Source organism: Mus caroli, unplaced genomic scaffold (assembly GCF_978045245.1).
Source record: "Mus caroli unplaced genomic scaffold, Mus_caroli_1 scaffold_2, whole genome shotgun sequence".
NCBI lineage: Eukaryota > Metazoa > Chordata > Mammalia > Rodentia > Muridae > Mus > Mus caroli.
The window spans coordinates 44,108,504-44,135,888 of NW_028227257.1; the positions used below are offsets into that span (position 1 = coordinate 44,108,504).

The 27,385-nt window shown below is 42.1% G+C and overlaps 1 protein-coding gene across 11 annotated transcripts in view; it reads right to left on the minus strand.

Moving 5' to 3' along the window:
- Plcb4 (phospholipase C beta 4) overlaps positions 1-27,385 on the minus strand; it is a 360,685-nt gene that overhangs the window by 200,070 nt on the left and 133,230 nt on the right. For all 11 annotated transcript variants that reach the window (XM_085833842.1, XM_029473929.2, XM_029473932.2 and 8 more), the window contains one exon: positions 13,121-13,178. The gene's annotated coding sequence lies outside the window, so the exon portion shown is untranslated. The remainder of the gene's footprint in view (positions 1-13,120; positions 13,179-27,385) is intronic.

Below are 27,385 nucleotides of genomic sequence, written 5' to 3' on the forward strand. Positions count from 1 at the left end.
AGACATGGTGACTTTGCAAAGGGGAGCCGGAAGAAGCAAGGGAGTGCCCACATTGTACCGAGTGTGAAGATGACACTCCAGAGGACAGAAAGTCCTATGAAATCAGAGACACAGAAACTGACACAGTGCTGACCTTGGCTCCTGTCAGCAAAAAATCGAAGGTCACAGTCTACTTCCTGCCCCTTTCCTCTCCATCCCGTGAGCCTGGGAAAGGTAGACAAGGAGAACCATCACTAGAGCAAGAAGAAGCCTCACTGGGAAGACAAAAAAAGAAACCCAGTCACTGGCTAGAAGAATTCCGTCCTCTCAAGAAGACACATGGGTGATAAGCGTATGTCCTTTTAGTATGAGAAGTAAGGAATGAGAAATCTGCCCTCCCTTTCATTGTGCTATGTTTTCTTGTATTTTTTCAATTCCTCAACATATCACTACATGAAGGGAACGATCTGGGCTATGGCCACGGCTTGAGAAGAACTCTGAAAGTAAAAGGAAGAGGAATGGAAGAAAAATGGAGAGACAGGGTTGGCCATTTAAGAGCTAAGCAACTTGAGATTTTGTTAAGGACCACCTGGCCTAAGTTAATGGGCAACAGAGAAGGAGAGAGCTGTTGTATGGAACTATGAGTTCTGGAAGAATGTGAGCACATTCCCAGAGCATGACGAGAGGGGCGAGATGTGCACAGCAGTGCTGCAAAGGGCCCCTGACGGAAGCCATGAGGCATCAGGTCCAAGGCCAAGTCATAAAGTGACAGTGCCTCTGTCAGCTGGAAAAATCACCCCAGCGCTGAGTCAAACCACATCCTACAGTTGCTCATGAACAGACAACCCTAGAGGGGTAAAAAATAGGCTGCGTGGCAAGAGAGATTCTCAGCCAGACCATGGCTGCCCCAGCCTCCTGCACCAATGTCAGCAGCCAAGTGTACTGCATGGGACTCAGGACACAATCAGATCCTTTCCCAACTGTGGACCACAAAATAGGAAGTATCAAAGAGTTAGTGACTATTGCTATTGCAAACCCCCACATTTTGTTATAAAGCAATTGATAACTGGATCATAACCCAATAAATTCTGGACTGTGGTGATATCTTACCTTATGAACTAAAAAGCTCTCCAGAATTTGGTCACTCCTTAGCTTTCCTGCATTCTAGTGAACACTGCTATTAAATATGTCTACCTACAAGTATGAAAATTCTTCTAGAACCTTCCACTTACCTAGATCACAAACGTATATTTTTCCATCTCAAAACACTGTTAGTATTTTCGTTAGCCCTTCTATATGCAACTCACATTCTACCAAAAATTAATCCTAGAATATTATAACCCCGGAGGTTATCAGTAACATCACACCTGCAAAATACAGATTTTTTTTTATCTCCATCTCTTTCCTGTCAGGCTCTCAAACAGGCTCTGATCCAGCTCACTTCAGCTGGGCAGTAGTGCTCCCTGACTCTTACTGAATGGGATTCCAAGCTGTAAGAGTCCCCATCCCAGCCAACAGTTTTATTAAAAATAGTAAAGCCTTTTACTAGAGGTTTCTACACCACTGTAAAGCTGCACTGTGCACATTGGCCATAAAAGCCAAATGTTACTTTCTGAACTCTTAAAATTTCACTATTCTGAGCTGAGATTTGCTATTAAAACAAACAAACAATCAAAAAAGTAAGGCTAGGAAGATGGCTCAATTGGTAAAGTGCTAGCTTTGCAAACCCAAAGATCTGAGTTCAATCCCTAGAACCTACATAAATATGTAACACTGGTGGAATACATTTGGAACCCCCAACACTAGGAAGATCAAGACAAGTGGATTCAGAGGGGTTTAGTGGCCAGCCATCCTGGCCTGCTCAGCAAACTCTAGATTCAATGAGAGATTCTGTCCCCTGGAAAACACAGATAGCCTGATAACTAGATTGCCCTCTGGGCTATACATACATATACATAAAAGTGTAGGCACACTTGCATAAAAGTACACCAGTGTGTGGAAATGCACCCCACACAACACACACACACACACACACACACACGTGCGCGCACAATGTACAATTTTTTTTTTAAGTATGACATCTTTATACTGTTTGAATGTCAAATGATAATAATTTGGCTATGTTAGGCTAAATATATCATTCATCTTAATTTAACCATGCCAGTCATCCCAGCCTTCAGCTTTGGTCGATATTCTCTGTTTTTTTTATATTGGCATGTATAGTTCACCTGGGCAGCACTGATCTCAGAGCTCAAGTGGACATAAATAAACTTTTGAGTCATTTTTAAACCGGAGGTGCCCCAGGAAATGCATGTGGTTCCTAAAAACGTTTGTGAAAGTGTTTCCAAAGGATGAATTAAAGAGATAAGAACAAGAGATAATTAAGTCAGGCTGGGAATGTTGGCTCAGTGATAGAATGATAGTGGTAGTGAAAGTGGTAGAGGTGTGGTGGTGGAGTTAGTGGTGTTGGTAGTGGTGGGAAAGGAGATGGAAGAGGTGGTGGTGATGGTGGTGGTAGAGGTAGTGGGGGTGGAGGTGGTAGAGGACGAGGTAGTGAAGGAGGTAGTGGAGGAGGTAGTGGTGGTGGTGTTGGTGGTGGTGGTGGTGGTGCTATAGGTGATAGAGGTGAAGCAGGTGGAGGTGTTAATATCAAATTTGAACTTGTTTCTGGAAAGAACGGTTTCCAATCATAATATCACATTGAATCTTTATCTCTTTTTTCAAAGCACCGAAGTCATTACTCAGTGCAACAATGATCTAAAGAATTTGAAATACTAAATTTTCCTAATTCTGATTGCTGCTAGCTGAAAAATATCTATGTGTCTTTCAACAGTGCAATCACTTGTGGACTTGGGGGTTTGAAGGGATAGTATACTACATTCTCAAGGGAAGAAAATGCATTTCACATAGTTTCTGAGAGTGTTTAGCTTCCACTGGGAAATAATGGGTATAGTTTCTGAAAGTGCTTAATTCTCGCTGGAAAGAATGGGAGAGATGATTAAACTTTTTAAGTGGAGTCTTCTTCCACCACTGGAGCATCTTCTCTGGCAGTGGCAGACAGCAGAGTGTTGCCTGCAGCCGAAGGTTGATGGGGAAGGGAGACACCCAGCTCAGCTGCCTGCAGTGAAGCAGCATCTCCTGAGCACTGGGGCTGAGGAGCTCAGAACTCCAACTCCATTTCCCTATAGGGCTGCACAGGCATCCTGTTCCACCTCCACTCGACAGTGTCTGCTGAGCGACCTGATTAACAAATCACTCCTGGAGAAATCTTCAAGTTCCATATGTTGTTGTCATGATTTGTTTTTGATGTGGGGTATTGTCATCTACTTCAGGCTGGCCTTGAACTCTTGCCATAGCCACCGCCTCCTCCTCCTCTCCCTCCTCCTACCACCACCACAGCATCCCATGTTCATGTGCCACCATACCCAGTCTCAGCTTAAGAAGCCTGACCTGAATACTATGCTCTGAAAATGTGAAACCATAGAATTCCATGACTGTTCTTGCTTCCCTATGAACCATAGCAGCTTTAATAAGCAAGAGTTTGAGTTTAGAATAAAAGCAACTCTACCATCTAATAAGCAACCAGATCTTACTCCTGAATAACATTTATTTGCATTACAATATATGTTAAAAATAGATAAAGAAAAAAAAGACAAAGATGCCAACAGCCAAGGTAACATAGTCCATTTCTGAAAGAAATCAGGATAGCATAGAGAAGTTCAATAAGGAAATGGGGGAGGACAAGAGGAGAGGGACAAGGAGAAGAGACAGAGACATTGGTGAAGCACATACATTACATTAGGAACTCTACATGCAATTAATATTTAATGAAAACAACTTGAAATAATTCAAAAAGAAACAATGTACCCCAAACACAAGTTTTTTCAAGAGCCATCTTTTAGTGATTTTTCTGAACTGAAATCCCATAGGAAAGAAGTCTAGCAAGGTTTATTTTCATTTTCCAAATTTGAAAATCATCTTTCCTCACCCGGCCGGATCAGCGCCAGGGTAGCGGGAGCTCAGGGTTGCCTGACACCCGCCAGCTACCCACGACCCCCGCCGCAGGATTTTGGGACTGCTGGTGAGTGGAACACAGCTTCTGCTCCAATCCAATTGCGCGGGACCTGAGACTGCATTAGTTAGGGAAGCAGAAACCGGCCTGAGTAGGGCCACAGGCCTCACCCGGCCGGATCAGCGCCAGGGTAGCGGGAGCGCAGGGTTGCCTGACACCCGCCAGCTACCCAAGACCCCCGCCGCAGGATTTTGGGACTGCTGGTGAGTGGAACACAGCTTCTGCTCCAGTCCAATCACGCGGGACCTGAGACTGCTCTGGTTGGGGAGAGAGAAATCCGGCCTACATAGGGCCACAACCCTCTTCCGGTCAGAAAAGCACCAGGGCAGCTGGGACGCAGGGTCTGCTGACACTCGCCAGCTACCCACAACACCCGCCACAGGATCTTAAGACTTCTGGTGAGTGGAGCACAGCTTCTGCTCCAATCCAATTGCGCGGGACCTGAGACTGCATTAGTTAGGGAAGCAGAAACCGGCCTGAGTAGGACCACAGGCCTCATCCGGCTGGATCAGCGCCGGGGTAGCGGGAGCACAGGGTTGCCTGACACCCGCCAGCTACCCACGACCCCCGCCGCAGGATTTTGGGACTGCTGGTGAGTGGAACACAGCTTCTGCTCCAATCCAATTGCGCGGGACCTGAGACTGCATTAGTTAGGGAAGCAGAAACCGGCCTGAGTAGGGCCACAGGCCTCACCCGGCCGGATCAGCGCCAGGGTAGCGGGAGCGCAGGGTTGCCTGACACCCGCCAGCTACCCAAGACCCCCGCCGCAGGATTTTGGGACTGCTGGTGAGTGGAACACAGCTTCTGCTCCAGTCCAATCACGCGGGACCTGAGACTGCTCTGGTTGGGGAGAGAGAAATCCGGCCTACATAGGGCCACAACCCTCTTCCGGTCAGAAAAGCACCTGGGCAGCTGGGGCGCAGGGTCAGCTGACACTCACCAGCTACCCACAACACCCACCACAGGATCTTAAGACTTCTGGAGAGTGGAACACAGCTTCTGCTCCAATCCAATTGCACGCGGGACCAGAGACTGCATTAGTTAGGAAAGCAGAAAAACGGCCTGAGTAGGACCACAGGCCTCTTCCGGCTGGACCAGCACCGGGGTACCGTCAGCTACCCACGACCCCCGCCGCAGGATTTAGAGACTGCTGGTGAGTGGAACACAGCTTCTGCTCCAATCTTTAAATAGTGACAACGATAACAACTAACCCCAGAGATTACCAGATGGCGAAAGGTAAACGTAATAATCTTACTAACAGGAACCAAGACCACTCACCATCATCAGAACCCAGCACCCCCACTTCGCCCAGTCCAGGGCACCCCAACACACCGGAAAAGCTAGACACGGATTTAAAAGCATATCTCCTGATGATGATAGAGGACTTCAAGAAGGACTTTAATAACACACTTAAAGAAATGCAGGAGAACACTGATAAAAAGGCAGAAGACAATAAAGAGGAAGCACAAAAATCCCTTAAAGAATTGCAGGAGAACACTGCTAAAGAGTTACAAATCCTTAAAGAAAAACATGATAACATAATCAAACAGGTAGAAGTCCTTACAGAAAAACAGGAAAACACATCCAAACAGATGATGGAAATGAACAAAACCATACTAGACCTAAAAAGGGAAGTAGACACAATAAAGAAAACCCAAAATGAGGCAACACTGGAGATAGAAACCCTAGGAAAGAAATCTGGAACCATAGATACGAGCATCAGCAACAGAATACAAGAGATGGAAGAGAGAATCTCAGGTGCAGAAGACTCCATAGAGAACATTGGCACAACAATCAAGGAAAATGTAAAATGCAAAAAGATCCTAACTCAAAACATCCAAGAAATACAGGACATAATGAGAAGACCAAACCTACGGATAATAGGAGTGGATGAGAATGAAGATTTTCAACTCAAAGGACCAGCAAACATCTTCAACAAAATTATAGAAGAAAACTTCCCAAATCTAAAGAAAGAGATGCCCATGAACATACAAGAAGCCTACAGAACTCCAAATAGACTGGACCAGAAAAGAAATACCTCCCGACACATAATAATCAGAGCAACAAATGCTCTAAATAAAGATAGAATACTAAAAGCAGTAAGAGAAAAAGGCCAAGTAACATATAAAGGCAAGCCTATCAGAATTACACCAGACTTTTCACCAGAGACTATGAAAGCCAGAAGATCCTGGACGGATGTTATACAGACACTAAAAGAACACAAATTCCAGCCCAGGCTACTATACCCAGCCAAACTCTCAATTAACATAGATGGAGAAACCAAAGTATTCCACGACAAAACCAAATTCACACATTATCTCTCCACGAATCCAGCCCTTCAAAGGATAATAACAGAAAAAAACCAATACAAGGACAGGAACCACGCCCTAGAAACAACAAGAAGGTAATCCCTCAACAAACCTAAAAGAAGACAGCCACAAGAACAAAATGCCAACTTTAACATCAAAAATAACAGGAAACAACAATTACTTTTCCTTAATATCTCTTAATATCAATGGACTCAACTCCCCGATAAAAAGACATAGACTAACAAACTGGCTACACAAACAAGACCCAACATTTTGCTGCTTACAGGAAACTCATCTCAGAGAAAAGGATAGACACTACCTCAGAATGAAAGGCTGGAAAACAATTTTCCAAGCAAATGGCATGAAGAAACAAGCTGGAGTAGCCATTCTAATATCTGATAAGATTGACTTCCAACCCAAAGTCATTAAAAAAGACAGGGAGGGACACTTCATACTCATCAAAGGTAAAATCCTCCAAGAGGAACTATCAATCCTGAATATCTATGCTCCAAATACAAAGGCAGCCACATTCATTAAAGAAACTTTAGTAAAGCTCAAAGCACACATTGCACCTCATACAATAATAGTGGGAGACTTCAACACACCACTTTCACCAATGGACAGATCATGGAAACAGAAACTAAACAGGGACACAGTGAAACTAACAGAAATTATGAATCAAATGGATCTGGCAGATATCTACAGAACATTCTATCCTAAAACAAAAGGATATACCTTCTTCTCAGCACCTCATGGTACCTTCTCCAAAATTGACCACATAATTGGTCACAAAACAGGCCTCAACAGATATAAAAATATTGAAATTGTCCCATGCATCCTATCAGATCACCATGGACTAAGGCTGATCTTCAATAACAAAATAAATAATAGAAAGCCAACCTTCACGTGGAAACTGAACAACACTCTTCTCAATGATACCTTGGTCAAGGAAGGAATAAAGAAAGAAATTAAGGACTTTTTAGAGTTCAATGAAAATGAAGCCACAACATACCCAAACTTATGGGACGCAATGAAACCATTTCTAAGAGGAAAACTCATAGCTCTGAGTGCCTCCAAAAGGAAACTAGAGAGAGCACACATTAGCAGCTTGACAACACACCTAAAAGCACTAGAACAAAAGGAAGCAAATTCACCCAAGAGGAGTAGACGGCAGGAAATAATCAAACTCAGGGGTGAAATCAACCAAGTGGAAACAAGAAAAACTATTCAAAGAATCAACCAATCAAGGAGCTGGTTCTTTGAGAAAATCAACAAGATAGATAAACCCTTAGCCAGACTCACTAGAGGGCACAGGGAAAGCATCCTAATTAACAAAATCAGAAATGAAAAAGGAGACATAACAACAGATCCTGAAGACATCCAAAACACCATCAGATCCTTCTACCAAAGGCTATACTCAACAAAACTGGAGAACCTGGATGAAATGGACAAGTTCCTAGACAGATACCAGGTACCAAAGCTGAATCAAGATCAGGTTAATGATCTAAACAGCCCTATATCCCCCAAAGAAATAGAAGCAGTCATTAATAGTCTCCCAACTAAAAAAAGCCCAGGACCAGATGGGTTTAGTGCAGAGTTCTATCAGACCTTCAAAGAAGATCTAATCCCAGTTCTTCACAAACTATTCCACAAAATAGAAACAGAAGGTACTCTACCCAACTCATTCTATGAAGCCACAATTACTCTGATACCTAAACCACAAAAAGACCCAACAAAGATAGAAAACTTCAGACCAATATCCCTTATGAATATTGATGCAAAAATCCTCAATAAAGTTCTTGCTAACCGAATCCAAGAACACATCAAAACAATCATCCATCCTGACCAAGTAGGTTTCATCCCAGGGATGCAGGGATGGTTCAATATACGGAAATCCATCAACGTAATCCAGTATATAAACAAACTCAAAGACAAAAACCACATGGTCATCTCGTTAGATGCGGAAAAAGCATTTGACAAGATCCAACACCCATTCATGATAAAAGTCTTGGAAAGATCAGGAATTCAAGGCCCATACCTAAACATGATAAAAGCAATCTACAGCAAACCAGTAGCCAACATCAAAGTAAATGGTGAGAAGCTTGAAGCAATCCCTCTAAAATCAGGGACTAGACAAGGCTGTCCACTTTCTCCATACCTATTCAACATTGTACTTGAAGTCCTAGCCAGAGCAATTCGACAACAAAAGGAGATCAAAGGGATACAAATTGGAAAAGATGAAGTCAAAATATCACTTTTTGCAGATGATATGATAGTATATATAAGTGACCCTAAAAATTCCACCAGAGAACTCCTAAGCCTGATAAACAGCTTCGGTGAAGTAGCTGGATATAAAATTAACTCAAACAAATCAATGGCCTTTCTCTACACAAAGAATAAACAGGCTGAGAAAGAAATTAGGGAAACAACACCCTTCTCAATAGTCACAAATAATATAAAATATCTTGGCGTGACTCTAACTAAGGAAGTGAAAGATCTGTATAATAAAAACTTCAAGTCTCTGAAGAAAGAAATTATAGAAGATCTCAGAAGATGGAAAGATCTCCCATGCTCATGGATTGGCAGGATCAACATTGTAAAAATGGCTATCTTGCCAAAAGCAATCTACAGATTCAATGCAATCCCCATCAAAATTCCAAATCAATTCTTCAACGAATTAGAAAGTGCAATCTGCAAATTCATCTGGAATAACAAAAAACCTAGGATAGCAAAAACTCTCCTCAAGGATAAAAGAACCTCTGGTGGAATCACCATGCCGGACCTAAAGCTCTACTACAGAGCAATTGTGATAAAAACTGCATGGTACTGGTATAGTGACAGACAAATAGACCAATGGAATAGAATTGAAGACCCAGAAATGAATCCACACACCTATGGTCACTTGATCTTCGACAAGGGAGCTAAAAACATCCAGTGGAAGAAAGACAGCATTTTCAACAAATGGTGCTGGCACAACTGGTTGTTAACATGTAGAAGAATGCGAATCGATCCATTCCTATCTCCTTGTACTAAGGTCAAGTCTAAGTGGATCAAGGAACTTCACATAAAACCAGAGACACTGAAACTTATAGAGGAGAAAGTGGGGAAAAGCCTTGAAGATATGGGCACAGGGGAAAAATTCCTGAATAGATCAGTAATGGCTTGTGCTGTAAGATCGAGAATTGACAAGTGGGACCTCATGAAACTACAAAGCTTCTGCAAGGCTAAAGACACCATCAATAAGACAAAAAAACCACCAACAGATTGGGAAAGGATCTTCACCTATCCTAAATCAGATAAGGGACTAATATCCAATATATATAAAGAACTCAAGAAGGTGGACTCCAGAAAGTCAAATAACCCCATTAAAAAATGGGGCTCAGAACTGAACAAAGAATTCTCACCTGAGGAATACCGAATGGCAGAGAAGCACCTGAAAAAATGTTCAACATCCTTAATCATCAGGGAAATGCAAATCAAAACAACCCTGAGATTCCACCTCACACCAGTCAGAATGGCTAAGATCAAAAATTCAGGTGACAGCAGATGCTGGCGAGGATGTGGAGAAAGTGGAACACTCCTCCATTGTTGGTGGGATTGCAAGCTTGTACAACCACTCTGGAAATCAGTCTGGCGGTTCCTCAGAAAATTGGACATAGTACTACCGGAGGATCCAGCAATACCTCTCCTGGGCATATATCCAGAAGATGTCCCAACCGGTAAAAAGGACACATGCTCCACTATGTTCATAGCAGCCCTATTTATAATAGCCAGAAGCTGGAAAGAACCCAGATGTCCCTCAACAGAGGAATGGATACAGAAATTATGGTACATTTACACAATGGAGTACTACTCAGCTATTAAAAAGAATGAATTTATGAAATTCCTAGCCAAATGGATGGACCTGGAGGGCATCATCTTGAGTGAAGTAACACAATCACAAAAGATCTCACACAATATGTATTCATTGATAAGTGGATATTAGCCCAAAACTTAGGATACCCAAGATATAAGATATAATTTGATAAATGCATGAAACTCAAGAAGAATGAAGACCAAAGTGTGGACATTGTGCACCTTCTTAGAATTGGGAACAAAACACCCAGGGAAGGAGTTACAGAGACAAAGTTCGTAGCTGTGATGAAAGGATGGACCATTTAGAGACTGCTGTATCCAGGGATCCGTCCCATAATCAGCTTCTAAACGCTGGCACCATTGCATACACTAGTAAGATCTTGCTGAAAGGACCCAAATATAGCTGTCTCTTGTGAGACGATGCCGGGGCCTAGCAAACACAGGAGTGGATGTTCACAGTCAACTATTGGATGTATCACAGGGCTCCCAATGGAGAAGCTAGAGAAAGTACCCAAGGAGCTAAAGGGATCTGCAACCCTATTGTTGGAACAACATGATGTACTGACCAGAATCCTGGAGCTCTTGTCTCTAGCTGCATATGTATCGAAAGATGGCCTAGTCGGCCATCAATGGAAAGAGAGGCCCATTGGACTTGCAAACTTTATATGCCCCAATATAGGGGAATGCCAGGGCCAAAAGAATGGGAATGGGTGGGTAGGGAAGTGGGGGGCGCTATGGGGGACTTTTGGGATAGTATTGGAAATGTAATTGAGGAAAATATGTAATAAAAATATTAAAAAAAAAAAAAAAGAAAATCATCTTTGGTTTGTTTAGACATGAATGTTTAACAACATAAAAATGAGGGCAAATTGCCTAAAAAAAATTATCATGTTCACTGTGTAATCTTTTTTTAAATATGTATGGGATTTTTGTCTGCATGTATGTCTGTGTACCACTTGCACGCCTGGTCCCTGCAGTGATCAGAAGAGCGCTTCATTTCCCAGGAACTGAAGTTACAGACAGTCGTGAGTTGCATTGGAGGTGCTAGGAATTGAACTTAGGATCCTCAGAAAGAGCAGTCAGCATTCTTAACCACTGGGCAATCTCTCCAAGCCCAAACTGTAACGATTTTTAAAATTTATTGACTAACACTGGTAATAAGCTAAGTTCAATGTAGCACAAATAAACACAATTTAAAGCACACCACCATAAGAACTAAAATGCACTGTGAATGTGCACTGTGGACATGAAAGAGACTAAAAAACAGCTGGACTAGTGTGCTGTCTGAAACACCCACTGTTGGAACCAGAGGACCTTAAGCAAAATCCCAAAACAAACCAACAATGCTCAGACGCCAGATCCTAAAGGTCCTAGATACTTTCTCCCATATATTATACAAAGAGCTGGATTTCATTCCACATTTTCAAGGAATCATAATTCATAGGATCTATCTACTGAGTGGTGCTTAAGTGAGATGAAATGCTTTTATTTTTAGGAGCTCTTAGGGTGGAGAGGGTAGGATATAAAAGAATTCTCTTTGGACATGAGGGCAAGAGTCACACAAAGATATCAGCCAGGTAGCCAAATCCAATCAGGCATTACAAAGATGGGGAAGGAAGAAGACCCCAGGGTGCCTGCTGTTCTAACTAAGGCTTAAAGCCACCCAAGCCTCTTTCTCATCAAATGCCAGGACTTATACCACATGCCACAAGAAGCATTTCTCCTTGAGTTTAGAATATGTAACGAACCAATCCTCCATTCTGGTGCTGCTGGGATTCTTGACACAACTATCTATATTCATGAAACACTGATGCTAATAAAAAAAATGACCCATTTGAGGATAATGCAACTATGAGACAATGTAAGTAAGTATGGGAAAAGTGGACAATCCAGAAGGATATAATGAAAACAGGGTAGAAAGCAAATGATGTATCTATCTACACTGATTCAAAGTCTCTAAAATTACTCAGCATCCTTAACTGTACAGTGCCTACGAAGACAAGCTTATGAGTCACCCTTCAGGGGGTGGTAAAATATAGTACACTGGACTAAAAATAGGTAGGAACATACAATAATAAATCTACTTTCTTGATCTTCTTATATCATTAAAGACTGGCCATTGCGAGACGGATTGGGTTATGCAATTCTTCCTTGCCCTCACAGAGAGGCCGGAAGACAACCAGCCAGGGTCAGTGCCAGGATATAATGATGCACCTGACATGGGAAGAGTGATAGGAGAAGCCCTGTACTCAGAATGCAGCTATTATGAGTAGGGAAGTCGCTGGTCCATGGGAATCACTGACAAATGGCTTCTTGCCTCTTAAAGGAAGAAAGGGCAAACAGTGCAATCTTGTAAGAACAATTATAAAACAGCAATTTGATGAAGAGATCAGGAGGTAGTCTCTCATCTTTGGCTGGGATCTGGTGCTACCTTAAAGCACTGACTAGTATACATTTGGAAGTAACACAAACCGGCCACACAGAGAGTTCTGACTGCTGGAGCACTTCATGAAGGATTTATGGGAAAGTTAGACAGGTATGGAAGGAATTACCTGGCGTCACTCCCATAGGCAGCCGCCTTATCCTCATGGATGGGCAGAGCTGTGATTTCTCATGAAGGTGAGAATCTACTAACAAAACCTGTACCAGGCTTAAACCGTTACAAAGCTTTTCACTCAGTGGCCAGGCAGCACTGCCACAATCAGCAAGAACACAACGAGTGAGAGGCTAGTGGTGGGCAGAGTCAACAGCAGAACTAGTGAGATGACACACAGAAAACCCCAGGGGATTCTGCTTGCCTCTTTACCACACTTAGGAAAACAGCCATGCACCACCTTTAACAGACACTGCATGTAGATTCTTCCCGGGGGGCGGGGGGGGGGGGGGTTACAAGGTGGATACTCACCAGGCAGCTGGGAGCAGCAGCAAGGGAGGTCTACCCGATCAAACCTTCTGCACAGTCCCTGCAAAGAAAGCAGGAGCAGACAAAAGTCAGTGTGAAGTCCTTTCAGAGTTCTTGCGTACATAAGCACCCATTGATTTCAGGATGGAAATCTAGTATGTATCATTTCAGGCACATCAGGAGGCAGGAGGATATATTAAATTACTAATGGTGCTAGATTTGGACAACAAAGGTTACAAGTCATCAAACTAGAGACGTTTACTGCTACATGTTACCCAGTTTACACATGCTCTGCAACAGTGCTATCTATCTCCCACCAAACACTTAACTTAGTAATTAAGGAGCCATTGAACAGCAAGGCTATCTAAGATCTTCAGGAATAATTGCACAATATTTTCCTGGTAAATAGGAAAATGACCTTCCATGATCTGGAACTTCAAGAAGTCTTTCAAATGTCCTCAAGTGAACTGTCACCTGAAGAAATATTTCCCAGGAGTAAAGTGCTGAACAGAACAGATTCACAATGGAATTGTATGTGCAGATTTACAGTGAATTGCAATGATAAGCAAAGAAATGTTTTTCTCTTGTGTTTCCATATTTTCTCTAATATTAGGCTGTTTGCATCAAACCTGGGTTTGGTATTTAACTCTTGGTTCTGCTAAGTTTAATATTAAGTCCTTTCCAATTCTTAACAGAAAAAATAGTTCTAGGAGGTATCAGAAGTACATGGGAGTAAAAGGAATGTGTTTCCTCTGGCACATGGAAAACAGGTATAGATAGGAAGACAGGTGATCAAGATCTGGAAAATGGCATGTATGACAGTCTGAATTTGATACCTTGACCATCCATTTCTGTAAAGCCAGACGAAGCATGAATCCAATCATGATTGTGCTGGCTACTTTTATGCCAACTTCAATCAGTCAACTTGAATCCAGCCAACAAACGAAAATGATTTGGGGAAGAAAACTCAACTGAGAAAACGCTTCCACCAGATCAGCCCTCAGGAAAGCCTGTGGTGTACTGGCTTGACTGATGACTGATATGGACGAAGCCAGGTCACTGTGAGTGGGGCCACCCTGGGCAGGTAGGTGGTCCTGCGTGCTCCGAGAAAGCAGGCCGAGCAGGACACGCACAGCAAAATGAGCAGTACTCATCCATTTTCTCCTCACCAGTTCTTGAACTCCGGCTTCCTGCCTTGAGTTCCGGCCCAACTCTGCAATGAACTGTGGTGCAGAAGTGTAACAAAATGCACCCTTTCCTCCCCCAGGTTGCTTGTGATCGTGGTATTTCCTCACAGCAATGGGAACCCTAACTAAAACAAAGATGGAGAACCCACACGTAAACCCTGAAATGATGTGCTATGACTGTTCCTATTTTATAAAAGAAGAGATATTCAGGTATCCCACAGATGCCAGGCTCTAGAGAACACTGCGGGTGCTGAATCACGGGTACCCTGACCAGGGCTAATTATGATGGGACTACGGCCCTCATGGAACTTACTGTATTTTTAATATTGCATTTGTTTATAGTTGTCTATGAGCATGAGACTGCAGCTGACAGGAAGATGAGGGTGATGTGTGTGCTGAAAACCATCATCGGCATCCCTGGCACTTAGCACAGGCCCTGGCACTTAACAGAAGTTCAGAAAAACACCGCTGAATGGAAGAAATAATTACATGGTCCACCCAGAGCTGAGACATTGAATTTCTTAACTCTCTTGTGCTTGTTGGGGTTATGAATCAAGCCTAAGTCCTACGAAGCTCATGGGATTTTTTTGTCCTGCTAGACCTATCGTTTTGTAACCAAAGGCTTTCAGACTACACTTGCATCTTTCCTATCTTTTCTCTGTATCCCCTGTGCTGTAGCATGGCACTGTGGGGAAACCCGTGTCTGCACACCTTACATGACCAGCTCATCAAAAACCACTCCATACAGGCATGTCAGGACAATGTCATCTTCTGCAGGTGAGATCCCACACGCCAGCTTCTGCATCCAAATGTTATAAATCTGGGCACTGAAAAGCTGACTGTGGTCTCCAGGAAAGGAAATGCCCTTAACGTGACAGGAACCCGGGGAAGGGATGTCAGTCAGGAGTGTCTGTCTACTTGCTCTCTGGGTTTTGGACCTTTCAAGAAGGAAATACTTGATAGTTAAATAAAATGCCCAGATCCCAATACTGTACTGATCCTGGTAAAACGAAACCTGCTGTACACCAGGTACTCAGTGACAAGAGACAATCTACTCAACAAATGCCCTAAGAACAGGCAGAATCACAGGCAAAGCAAGGAAGCTGCCTCGCTACCTCACACAACATGTTGAAGTCCACAGCCACACAACTACAGCACGCTCCCGCTGTTTACCTCCAACCTGCATCCTTCTGCTAAGCCCCCTTCATCACGGAAGCCTGAAGTTAGGGATCTCTAAGCCTATGCCTCTTCAGTAAGGTTTATGAGTGTGAAAGGAAGGGAAGGGCTCTACCTTCCCACCCTGCCTATCCTGTTGGCACCAGGCAGTGAATGCCTATCCAGAGAGCTCTCTAGTTTCCCATCTGTCCCTCTGCAAGGCTAAAACTGCTGGTCTGAGAGAACTTCCGCAAAGAAGTGTAATGGCCTCTTCATTTGCCATTGCCTGTGGATAACCACACTGCAGCACAGACCTGGGGTTTCTCCACAGGAGCTGTGGGAGGTATTTCAGGGATGCTTTCCCTTTGAAACTTGGAATAATGGTAATAGCTTTGCAATTAGCAACAAAGTGTTTTGCCAGGCTTCCCTCGAGTATTCATATTCTGTGGCTTCTTAACAAACTGCCACAAATGCAGTGACTTGAAAGACATTTATGAGCTCCTGTTGTGGTCAGTCAGAAGTTGGGGCACTGTAACAGGGCTATGTGTTTGCTGTCTTATAAAGTTGAATTTCAGCTTCCTTCCTTTCTAGAGGCTCTGACCAATAATCTGCACACGTACATCGGTGTGTGTGTGTGTGTGTGTGTGTGTGTGTGTGTGTGTGTGTGTGTGCGTGTGCATTGTGTGTAAGGGAGAGAGGAGAGACGGGGATTAGAATTATGCCATTGTAACTAGGGTCTGTCATATATCTGCTATCTGTGCACCTCAGGCGATGATAGAAAAGCTAACTGGATGTCTTAGCATCATGGCCAAAAGCAACTTGAGGGGAGGTGGGTATTTTGCCACAGCTCCACATAACAGTTCATCCTCAAAATAAAAATTTAAAAAAGAAAAAGCAGTGAGGGCAAGAACTTATGCAGGGCAGGAACCCGGAGGCAGGAGCTGATGCAGAGGTCATGGAGGATGCCTCTTACTGCCTTGCTCCACTTGGCTTGCTCAGCCTGTTTTCTTAAAAAATCCAGGACCACTAGCCCAGGTATCACCACCCACAATGGCCTGGATCCTTCCCTACTGTTCACAGATACACTACACAAAGTTGAAGCGAGAGGGAAATCTTCCCATTCCTGTCCCCAGTGATCCCAACCCAAGGAATGCCCAGGCTGCACCAAGTTCTAAATGGATACAAGACATTGATCCCCTCTATCTTAAGTGTTAAGTAACTAGATACCAAGAGAATTGACATTCTTTAAGAGAAGCATGTGGACATATACAGAGACTGAAAGAATAAAAGAACATGAAGAAACAGATGAAAGAAAGCAACTGTATGTGTGCAGAGGGCACATTCGTTTTGTTAACAAAGACAAATAACAAAATGGGCTTAATTTTTTTTTAACTAAATGAGATTATAAACCAATTTAACTACTTTGTTATTCAACTAAGTTGGTTACTGGAAGTTCCACAGAGACAATATATATGCCACTATAATAATAAAGTAAAATTATAAAAAATATTTAAATGTTTTATAGATTCATTAACCCTTAGCATGTTAAAAGTTTTAAATATATATTTATTTTATATGTATGTGTGTGAGTGTATATATATGTACCACATGAGTTCAGGGGCCCTCGAAGGTTAGAACAGACTTCAGATATCTTGACACTGGAATTACAGACAGCTGTGAGCTGACATGTAGGGTCTGCGAACTGAACCTAGGTCCTCTGGAAGTACAGCAACCGCTTTTAACCATTGAACCACCTCTCCCAATTTTGCTCCATAAAAATCCTCTTCCATTATTCCTCAGGATGAACTGATAAACTGTGATCAACTGGGAATACAGCAAAATCTAGCCCTAGAGAAAAGGTAGAAAAAGCCACTAGTTCCTTTACCATTAGAGAAGACCATGAACCTCCTCAAGGTGAAGAGAAAGAACACTCCCAGTTCAGAACTCTCCAATCCTTTTCCATTAATCATACCCAGCCCCAGTGAGGACAGCATGGCTGCTGGAGCCCAGACACTGAAGGAGCCCAGATGCCACAGACCCAAGGAACACCACCAAGCTCAGATGCTTAAAGAGTTAGTAGTACCGAATCGCTACAGGAGCTGTGAAGGGGAACACACATTGAATCACAACATCTGCATTCAAGGTGGATGCACTATGGGTGACTCATTTTCCCCACTATGCTGTGTGTAGGTAGCATCTACTCAATGACAGTAACCGAGGACCGTTAGCTTCCAGAGGCCCTCTGCACGTAGTAGTGGGAGCTAGAACTATACCTTGGTTGGGCATCTTCATGTTCTACTATTCAGCTTCAGTTCCTGTCTTATTAGCTATTGGCAGAAATCACAGAAACTAATTTATTTTGTGAGAGCCACTTCTCTTTCATCTGATGTAATGTGGTATTGCTTTTTTTGTGGCTTTTGTTTTTACAGGGTCTCAAGCTACATCATTTGACATAAAATACCACACAAAGCTGCTACAACATTCATGTATGTCTGAGATTACATATAAATGAAATATTCCTGGCTTCCCTGTGATCCTCAGTGAATCCCATAGAAGATTCCAGCAGGCTCTCAGTGTCAGAAGCCTGGACGCTTGCCAACACAGGTAATTATTCTCTGCCTACCTAATTTCCCCGGGCAATTTTAATTGAAAATGGTATTATCTTTTATCCGTTACTGCATTCTAATCTGCTCGGAAGCATCCCTGTGTCCCGCTTCTTGCCTCCACTATAAGCTCACTGAGCTGATCTCTTTTTGAAGCTTAAGTTGAAAAAAAGTTTCTCAAGTTCCCAAGGCGGTGCGGGGAACCTAAGATATACATGAGCCATTTAATGAGTCTCAAGCTATTCTGCTGAATACCACTGGCAGACAGGATGAAGTATCCTTTCCTGCTGTCTAACCTTATGAAGTTTCTCTGGTGGACAGAAACCTAAACCTTTTCTTACTGAAACACACAAACACACACACACACACCCCTACCTCCTACAGGCTAGATATGATTTTATTCTCTTTTTGTTCATTTCCAAATAGCCTATTTATTTAAAAATTCCTATTCATTTCCAAATAATCTGATTAACAATCAGCAAAACCAAAACATACCACTTAACATAGAAATGCTGGAACATCATTTTCAGTGCATTTTCAGTGACTTCCAATCACAATACTCTGAATCCAATGCTGTCCAACAGACACGGGGAAGACCACAAACGCATCAAATGCATGTCACATGTGCAATATTAAGCTTTCCAACATCATCATTACAAATACACAAAGAAGACAGAATGCTACTCAGGGTTACAACAAAGAACTGTTGACCAACAAGTAGGACGGAGGTAAGGGAGTGTTGAAAAAGAAGCTAACCACAAAAGGGTGTACATTACATCATTCCGTATGCATGACATACTTGAAGTGATCATCCCCATGGAGCACAAATCAGTGATTCTTCTTGAGAAAAAGCAGAGAAAGGGACGTGGCCATTGATCTTAGGAAATAATAGCACAGAAAGCCTATACAATGGAGATCCTCCGGATTCTGTCTGTGGTGGTGGCCTGTGGATCTGCATAGGTAATTAAGCTATATTGAACACACATGTAACCCTATGAAATCCGATAAGTTCCATCAGTTATATCAATTCACAATGGTACTGCTGTTCTGTGTGGTTTTTACCAGTGGGGAAAACTAGAAAAGATAAGGAAGACAAGCTAAGAGCTGGGGCAAAAGCTCCATGATGGAGCGCTTGCTTTGTAAAGGCCAAAGTCACCCTATCCTGTAAGCACCCCCTGCCCAAGTATAAATAGATGCTTCCAAAAATGCTGGAGGCTGTTGTTTATGGGAGATAGCAAAGCCACGGATTTTCCCTCCCCGAAACAAGTTCACCCCAAACACACTGGATGTGTTTGATCACATGAAGACAGAAGGTACATAGGCAGGAAGTATGTCAGGATAGATGCTTACCCGTGATTGGCCTGATTAGAAATACAGTGACCTTGTAGGCTTACATTTTTAAGCCTCTGCAAGATGTGTCGCCATTTTCTGGGAGCCTAGGAATTGATCTGGCCAGAGTCCATCATCCTGGCCAGTATTTAATTAAAACTTGCTTTCAATTTTGGCTCAAAAAATGGTCCAATTGGTCTTTCTCTCACAATTTTCAGGTTTAACAACTTACCATGACAAAGCCTGAGGTTCAGCCTTCAGCAATACAAAACAACAAAGGTTAAATAAAGTATGTTTAATTTCTAGAAAATATTTTATTTAACCCACTAATTTCCAAATACTTTCATATAATTAATCTACATGTAACTGTTGCAAAAATGAAGTTTGTTGTTTTTGTTGGATTCCAAGGCTTTGGGATCTACTGTGGACTTTACATGGCTATCTCTCAATTCAAACAAGCCTCCTTTGGAGTACTCAAATGGTAACATGTGACTTGGCTTCCAGGACTGAGCAACAGGGCACCCACTCCTCAAATCCCTTACATGGTACATGATCTTCACTGTGACACATCTTTCTTTCTGGAAGTCTCTGGCAGGCATGCTTCATAAACGAAAGTCTTAAATGCTGGACAGTCTCCAGAAACTATGATGCTGCCTACAGAGAATAGCACTGGTAGTATCAACTTCAGTCTGTCCTGGATGTAGTTTCAATGCTGCATTTGTTTTGTTTTGTTTGGAAACTAATTTCTAGTCTCTCTAGAAACAACACACAAGTCGAGTTGCAGGAACTATGGTGTGTTAGCTGTGCTCAAGGACTAAGGCCTCTGAGCCTCTGGGAGTCATTCTGTCAGGCCTTCTGCCTTGCTCTCCCATTTCCCTCTGGTGACTGGAGGCAGGGTCCCTAACACAAGAGAACCTTGTGTGCTTGCTCTGTCAGCCTTGGAACTGACACCATCATGAGGGAGGAAGAAACAAGTGATGGAATATATGATAGAAGCTCTGAAAAATATATAGAATTAGGCCAAACCTCCTGGGAGCTGAGAAGCAAAACAGGAAGCAACTGGGTCTGAGCTGAAGCTGCAGGGCTCAGAAGAGCATACTACTCACCATCCCCCATCCTTGCAAGCAAAAATAAAGAGAGAAAACACTGTTCCAAGCCAGAGCCTGGGGGCGTAGGAAGAGAATGGGTTTGGGAGTGAGAATGAGCTATCTTTGAGAATGCAAGTCAATTAGCCTCACCTGGACCTAGTTTCCTTGTTTGCAAAGCAGTAAAATTATCTACCAAATTCACCCTTTTAAAGTGAAATGGGATCGTACACAAGGCAGGCCTATCACAGGCCTGTGGCCTCGAGTGGCTGTTTAGTTAAGGTCCTCCCCCCCTCTCCTTTACTTCTGCTGTCAAATCACTAGGAAAATAGAGAAAACAATCTGTGCAAATTAAACAAAGACTAGGAACATGGGAAACGCAAGGGCCGATGGCTCCAGAAAAAATGCCAGAGAGAAGAGAAAAAAAAAAAAAAAACTGTTTCATCTCAATGTGTAATAAATTCCCCTCTACCAGGCTGCTGGGAAAGTGGATTTCATAATCAATCTAAGTTTACAGATGCTTCAGAGAGGTGTAGAGAGGATGCATGTGAGACACAGGAGAACTGTGATTCCCAGTAATCTAGAAACATAGGAAAACACAAACTCAGCACCTCAGGGAGCTCTACCTACATAATCTACACAAGCATAAAAACAACAACAACAACAACAAAAACCCACAACAAACAAACAAACAAACCAAGGGACAGCTTAGCAGAGCTTTGGGGGGCCTAAAGCTCTCCGAGTATTTAAATTTGGGTTGGTATTTATATGATTTATTTTGCTTTGCTTTGCTTTGCTTTTTTGCCACACACAACTGGTCAACCATCTGTTCCATGAGAATGTATATCAGGAGCAGGCCCACAGGGTTCTGATGATCATTTGTTTTCTACTGATGCACTTGACTACTGTAAACTCTTCAAAGCCAAGAACAGAGATACTAGTACCAGACCACCAAAACAGGTACCATACTGAAAACAGTGCCCAAATGCATAGGAAGGCAGCAGCGAGCTCTCCTTCTCTTTCCTATCCACAACGATTGGTGTTAGTAGGAACTTAAGCAGCTGGCTTATGAATGGTTCCAACATAGGCTGGTCATCTGGAATGGCACTTCACATGATATGAGCCAGCTTCTAGGAGAGCGTGAGAAGAGTTCCATGCTCTTTGCAGACAGAGCTGCTGCTACTGGCATCACGCAAGCAGCCTGAGATGCTACAAGTAATACATGAAGCAAGATAAGGTCACTCTAGGAAACCACAACAACCAAAGTCAAATGAAATGGAGAAGTACTTAGAGGTTCTCACCCTCCAGGGACGTTCAGGGCACACCAAAGCCTGGATTCTGAAGCATAGACTGTTTTAATGATAAAGATCATTAATCAAATAGAATAATTATTATTGTGCACGCACATGATAAAATTCATTCTTTCTAGTATAGTTCTGCAGTTTTTGTGAAACGCATAAACTCATACAACACCAATCATGTCACAAAACAATTCCCCTGCTGTCCTAACAAGCCCACGCTGCTCCTTTGTGTCACCCTCACTATGTAATTCCCACACAACCATTTACCTGCTTTCTCTCCTAGACGTAAATACTCTGAGACTAATTCAGGGTTCTTTACCCAGCATAACACATTGTGTAAATTACCTAAGATAATGTATGCACCAATAGATGGTTCTTTTCCTCTGCAAAGTGCCTAACTCATTGTATTGGGAACAGCACAGTTTGTCTTTCATTTCTTTTACTTTCTGATGCTCGTAAAAAGAACTAATGTAAATATGAGTGAATGGCTGGGGTTAAAAAGCCATTTCCTAAATACCCATAAATGGTTCTTCTGAATTACATGTTTTTGTGTTTAACCATGAGAAACCACTGGATTCTTGCTACTAACTGCACTATTCTGAAATCCCATCAATAATGTGTCCTGTATCATCACCCCCTGGGTACTGTGTGGGATGTACATTTCTGTCTTATTTTATCATATTAGATATGAAAGATGAGAGATGTCTCTATGGGTAACATACTTGCTGCACAACCATGAGGCCCTGAGTTCAGATCTTAAGCATCTGTATGAAAGTCAGGTGTGGTGGCATGTGAATTCCATTCCTAGGAGATAGAAAAAAGTGGAACCTGGAGGCTTGCTAGCTAGACACCCAATGAGTTCTGCATTGTGGTATAGGCCCAAAGACCCACTAAGACAAAGCTATTTTTTCTCCTACCCAAAAGAACAAACCAGCATCTGGATAAAGATCTAACATTCCAGGTAGGTTGGCCAGGCAGCTGGACAACAGACCACCCATCAGAAAGGTAGATTCTCTTGCCACCATGTTAAAGAGATGGAAAGAATAAATATCCCTTTAATGAAAGAATGTATTTCTTTTCCTTCACAGAAAACTCACCTCTGTGCAGCTGCTACAGAGCTGGGCATGTCTGGGTAGCTGCCAAGATTTACAGTTTGCCTATCTTGTGACTTTTTAAAAACTCTAATAAGATTGTTCTAGAGCTTCCTTCTATTACGTATTAAAACACTGAACGATGACCTCAATTCTTCTAATAGCATGTAGCATGCCATATGAGCTCCAAAAAAACTGCTGGTAATAGAGGTACAGTGAGAGATGCTGTCTCAGAAACATCAGGTGGAGGGTGATAAAAGATGTCACTCAGTGTCTACTGCTGGCCTCCCCACGTGAACACGTGAGTGCACACATGGATGTACACATGCACACATATACAAGTAAGCAAATAAACCATGCAGACATACATACAAAAAGCCGATTCAGGGTATCTCAATATGGTATAAAAAGTGAGACTCATTGCAATCCCCTCAACTCATTTTACAGTGTTAGATTATTAAACCACTAACATATTCTTGCTGTTCTGGAGATTAAGGGAAGACCTGAGGAAATCTATACAACTGAAATACAGAGATGACCTGGTACTAGGACAAAAATTCCTTCTAAAACTTTCCATATAAATACAAATAATACTCACATACCTACAAATAATAATCACAAAACTTTAAAATAAATAGTATAAGATCTAATATAGTCAAACTCATTAGTGTAATAAATCAATAGTTACATAACTGTATATAGTCCACTAAAGACACATTTTATAATATAAGGCAATTTTCTAAGTACACTAATAATTCAAACTTAACAGAAAACTTATAGAACTGAGACTCAAAATTATTACAGCCAGCAACGGCATATTTATAAAAGTTAATAATTTGAATACAACGTAGCTATTTCATGCGCAGTTCCAATTTTCAGTTTCCAGGTTTGCTCCACCACCACTTTGCGGTGACAGTGACTTGTTTTCTGCCACTAGGATTATTTTATAAAGTCCTTATCTACTCCCATAGATGGAACAGGAAATTAAATGTCTTTCCATGAAAAACAGCTATTTAATTCATCCGACAAATATTTGTTGTGCTCCCAGAAAGCTAAAAGGGTGGTTGGTTAAGTAACAGCCTCCAGAATGGTGTTGCTGACAATGTGACTTCTAAGCAGAGTCCTGAGAGAAGGACAGGGATGCCTTTCATGAGAATCTAGAAGGAGCTCCAGAAGACGGTTCAGCAGGGGCAAAGGTCCCAAGGGCACTGTGTGTTTTGCAATATTGAGCAGATCCATAAAAGCAGATATAACAGCAGAAAGGATAAAGTCATGGACAGGTGGTCACTGGTTCTGTTGGTTAAATCGGAAGCCATGCATGTTTTCTACCATACAGTTACATGATTTGACCAAAAGTTTAAAGGGCTGCTTTGTTGCAGCTTGAGAATGACTGCAGCACAGCAATCGGCCAGCTACTACGAGAGCCCACATGACTCAAGAGAGTGGCTTGGTCAGTAGTGGCTATGGCCTGCCATCTGAAAAGCTGTAGGTTCACTTCATGGTCTGAACATAGGCATCAGGACTGGTTTCTTTCTGGACTGAACGTGGGATGTAAGGAACACAAACGACTTCTGAGCTGAAAAGTAGCAACAAAAGGCTGAAAATGCAACATTCACTTAGTGTGCAAAGCAGGAAACAGCTTCACAGGAGTCTTTAAGGGGTTGGAAGCCAGAGGCTGGCTCAAGGAGGGGAAGCTGATCTTTGTAGAATAGACATGGAAGGTAAGAAGCCAGACCACCACTTTCAATAACTAACTCTTAGAACATTTTCCGTATCAATGAGGAAGAGGGATCTGAATACAGATCAAAATCCGAATGTCATTTCCCCTCTTCTGCCCTTCTTTGGTGTAATACTCCCTAAGGGCTGCTGTAGGCTGAGCTTGACCTGAATTATCCAGATGAATGGGTTAACAATGGATAAACAGCATGATTGAAATGTAAATAGATGAAGGTTAATGCAGCCAAGAATATGAACCACCAAACAGGAATAGATAAGACACAAAAGAAACAAATTATAATTTCAAAAGCTTTATATGCTGTATAAATTGTTTGAAGGAACAAAAATGGGGAAAGATACACTTCAGAATACAAATTTTTATTCTTTTCTCTCAAAAATTTAAGGAGACTGTCAAGATTAAAACCATTCTTTGTGGGGCCAGAGAGACAGCTATGCGATTAGGATTTGAGGGGTGTGCGTTCAGTGCCAGCACACATATCAAACATCCCACTCCTGACTAACTCCAGGGCCAGTGGATTTGACATCTCTGGCTCCATGGGCACCTGCAACTCATGCACACATACCTACATGCAAATAATTTAAAAAATAAAATTACTAACAGTTAAGAAAAAACATTTTTATGAAGTTAACCTAGTGCTGTAAGGTAGTAAATAATGATTGTAAAGAAATCCGTATTATTTTGAAGGACCGGAAAAACCATAATTATCAATGGTACTGAATCATATGTTTGCTATTTTAATTTTTCCATACAGTATATTTGACTCTGTAATTTTTCCATCCTCTTTTCTTCCTAGATCCCCTCCCACAAATCAACCTAATGTTCTTTCTCTCTCTTAAAAAGATCGGCAAAGCAAAAGCACATACACATGTACACACACACACACACACACACACACACACACACACCACACTGACCACAGAGACCACAGAGTCCTGTTTCTGCTGGCCAATTATTCCTAACCATGAGGCCCACCTGGAGTGTGGTTGCTATACTCAGTGTCATTCACTTGAAGTAAACTGATTTTCATTATCCCAGCAGCTATGAATTGCAAACAGCTTATAAGCTAAGGGTGGGACTTTACACCAATTTCCCCTTCTCTGTTTGGGGATTTTGCCTGGTTCAAACTTCTGCAGGACGCGTGCATGCTGTCCCAGTCTCCACGAGTTCATGTATGCATCATCCTCATGTCTGAAAACTACTGTTCCCTTGGACTCATCCACCACTTCCGGCTCTTATAATCTTTCCTCCTCCTCTCCTTCCTCTTCATGTATCCCTGAGGTTTAAGGGGTGTGGTATCCCATTTAGGGTTTATTGCTCAAAGGCTCGTATTCTATCATGTTATACAGTTGTAGATTATTACGTTATACCATCTACCACAGAGGTTTCTTTGTTAAGAGGTGGGTGATCTATGGGTAGAGCAATATGTCATTAGGAGTTGTTTGGCTGCTATGATTTCTGCAGAAGAATGGTAGTTGTTTTTCATCTAGGGTCCATGAATTATCTACCCAGTATCAAATTCTTAGACACATTAACAGTATCAGGTATGGGATTCCATTTCATGGAATGGTCTTAAATACAATTAAAAAAAAAACCACCAGGTGGTTGGTGACTTTCATAACATATGTGCCACTATTGCAGAGGGATAATTTATCTTTAGACCTCTAGGTCCTCGTAAAACTGATATCCAGATAAGCTAGTACCTTGCTAATTTAGTTCTTGGGACTGCATTAGAAATGTGACACTAAACAAATCCATTTGGAATCAAATATGTAAAATATTGTCCTTTGGGCTTGTCTTCAAATCTACCTTTCACTGTGTTTCTATGTAAGTCCTTGGTGAATGAATGAATGAATGAATGAATGAAGGTTCCCACTACTGATGGGCTGGAACACAGCAGAAAGGCAAGGACATATATTCACATTCTGCTTTTCTCAAAACAAGCCCAATATAATTCCCTGTTTGTAATCCTGGGGTGTATCAAAGTAAAAAAAGCACAGAAAGGAGCAAATATAAAGTTCTGACATCTTGGGATGTTTTAACAACATTAAAGGGCGCTATCACTAAGCAGCATGAATCCATAAGTCCACTACGTCTCCCTATCTCACCCTCCAAAGAAAGGTGCCCCAGAAACCCATAAAGCACATGACTGCTCCATCACTGCTAAGAAGTCCTGGAAGGCTGAGTGAGGTTCAAAATATCCTTCTACGATTTTCAAATAGCGGCCTTCAAGAAAAATAAAATGTTAATTCAAATTTTGATTTCCCAGTCTAATAATTCATAGCCTAGGCTTTGATTTTACTTTATCAACATCCTGGCCCTGCTATTGCTCACGATTGGAGTGCAGTGTTAATCACTCTCATCTGTAGAACTGAGATACCAGAAGACAAATGAGGACCCAAAAATATCTCATTAATATGACTACTCGGGCATATGGCAGTATCCATTCCAAGTTGAAAGGCAGAACTCTGTTTAATAGCACAAAGCCCTCCAGTTACTTGCGTCTTACATGCAATCATTCTGCAGACTGTAGCTGCTAGCTAAATCATCTTGACCTTATTTAATTTGCCATTCTCCTTTCACATTAGTTCTGCTACAGAAATAGGACCACAGTTTCCTTTCAGTAATTCCCTGACAACTCAGGACCAGGAAGAAGCAATTTACTTCGTTGTCTCCCCCCTTCAACAAAAGCCAGTAATTATAAACCATTTAATTAATGTGAACCTTCTCTCTTTCTTTTATTATTATAGCAAGATAAATATTGACCAAAGGTGCACTCTAT